At 44.9% G+C, this 1,970-nt stretch overlaps 1 long non-coding RNA gene across 1 annotated transcript in view; it reads left to right on the forward strand.

Moving 5' to 3' along the window:
* Positions 1-6: 6 nt before the first annotated feature.
* The window catches only part of LOC106726270, a 5,770-nt gene continuing 3,806 nt past the window's right edge, over positions 7-1,970 (forward strand). The window contains exon 1 of the long non-coding RNA XR_001362299.1: positions 7-425. This is a non-coding gene — a long non-coding RNA (uncharacterized LOC106726270). The remainder of the gene's footprint in view (positions 426-1,970) is intronic.

A 1,970-nucleotide genomic window follows, 5' to 3' on the forward strand; every position in this document is an offset into this window, starting at 1 on the left:
GGGTCCCAGGTCCCAGGTGGAGGGACCACTGAGCCAGCCCGGGGCGGGGACTAGGCCTTGAGAGAGGGTCCGGGTGGCGTTTACAGGAGAAACCCCGCTGAGCCCTCGGGTCTGCCCCGTGAGAATAGGTGAGACACAGGCCCTGCTGGCACCTGGGGTCGGACCTGCAGCCTCCAGAAGCCGAGAAATAAATGTCTTTTCTTGAGTCACCGCGTGCATTGTATTCTGTTACAGCGCCTGCCTGAAACGGTGTCAGTTGGGGAGATGTGGCCTAGAGGACACACCCAGCGCTCGCTCCTTTCTGTGTCCTGTGTGTGCACGTATGTGCGCGCCCTGTGCTCAGCGTCCATCACTGGCGTGATGTCAGCATCATCCAGGTCCAGCCACCAGGGGTTCGGGCCTCCCAAGGCCACTTTTCTGCAGACGTAAGTGGAGCCTCATTTCTCTGGCTTTTTCTCATTTGTAAGGTGAGACTTGATGTGTTCAGGTCCCCTCACTGTTGATAGGATTCAGTGGGATAATATTTGCAAAGCCTGAAAGCTTCAGTAAATGCTGGCCCTTCAACACGGCACAGCGGTGAGGAGCTCCATTGGGTGCCGGCTTCGCCGCTTCCTCGCCATATGATGCTGGGCATGGTTACTTTTCATGCTTCCAGGGCCTCATCCGTAACAGAGTTATTATCCCTGGCACCGAGGGTGTTGTGATGATTGCACTGCAGCGAACATGCCTGTACAGTGCCTCTCAGTGAGTACGGTTCTCTTTCAGGCTTGGGACCTGAGGCCTTATTTGCCACACAGGCCACTGGGAGTTAGACAGATAGTAAAAGGCTGTTTTAATCTTAGGTGGCCGTGGCTGAAACAATGCAAGTATGAGTTGATAAGACCTAACCTGAGGTGAATGAGAAAAAAGCAGACGAGTATAGGTTTCCTATACTCTTAATAACAAAGGTAAAGAAGTGGTCAAAACTAAAACATATTTACCATAAGAAGTAACAATACATAATTTATGTAGTTAATAAAGTAAAGCAATATAGAACTGATATCCTGGACCACAAGGTCATTTGAAAGTAGGATGGGCAGAGTGATGGCTGCAGTTGGTTCTCCAAAGCCCTTGTATTATTTGGGAAGAGGGTGGAAATATTGATTAACTTTAAGCTTTAGTCTTTCATGTGTACAAGTTAAAAATATCTCAGGTAACTACTAAAACAGTATATAATTTCCAAATTAGTAGTGGGAGAAAGATAATTTTTAAAAAGAAAGATATAAAGATAGAAAAAAAGAAACAAATAGAAGCACAAAAAATATAAAAAAGAAATGCAAATATTTCAGTAATTATAGTAAATGTAAATGGAATAAACGGTCCAATTTTTTAAAAATGTAATGAACAAAATAAAATTCAACCATAAGCTACTTTTTTTTATTGATTGATTAAGGTTGCTACTTTTGATACATTCTTTTTTCTTTAATGTAGACTGATGTCTGCATCTTTTTTTAATGTTTTTATTGATTTTTGGAGAGAGAGGAAGGGAGAGTGACAGAGAAATAGAAACATCTATAAGAGGGAAACATCATCAATTGGCTGCCTCCTGCACACTCCCTACTGGGGATCAAGCCCACAACCCAGGCATGTGCCCTGACCTGGAATCGAACCAGTGACCTCTTGGTTCATGCATGGGTCAATGCTCAACCACTGAGCCACACCAGCTGGGCTTGATACATTCTTAAACCAAGAAAACAGAAAGGTGTAAAAGGATGGGAAGAGATGTCATGCAAATATAACAGTAGAAAGCTGGTAGAGCTGTAACATCAGACAAACTAAAAACTAAATGAGCCCTAGTTGGTTTGGCTCAGTGGATAGAGAATTGGCCTGCAGACTGAAGGGTCCTGGGTTCTATTCCAGTCAAGGGCACATGCCCAGATTGTGGGCTCGATCCGCAGTAGGGGGCGTGCAGGAGGCAGCAAATCAATGAT

This window comes from Myotis brandtii, unplaced genomic scaffold (assembly GCF_000412655.1).
Source record: "Myotis brandtii unplaced genomic scaffold, ASM41265v1 scaffold246, whole genome shotgun sequence".
NCBI classification, from domain to species: domain Eukaryota; kingdom Metazoa; phylum Chordata; class Mammalia; order Chiroptera; family Vespertilionidae; genus Myotis; species Myotis brandtii.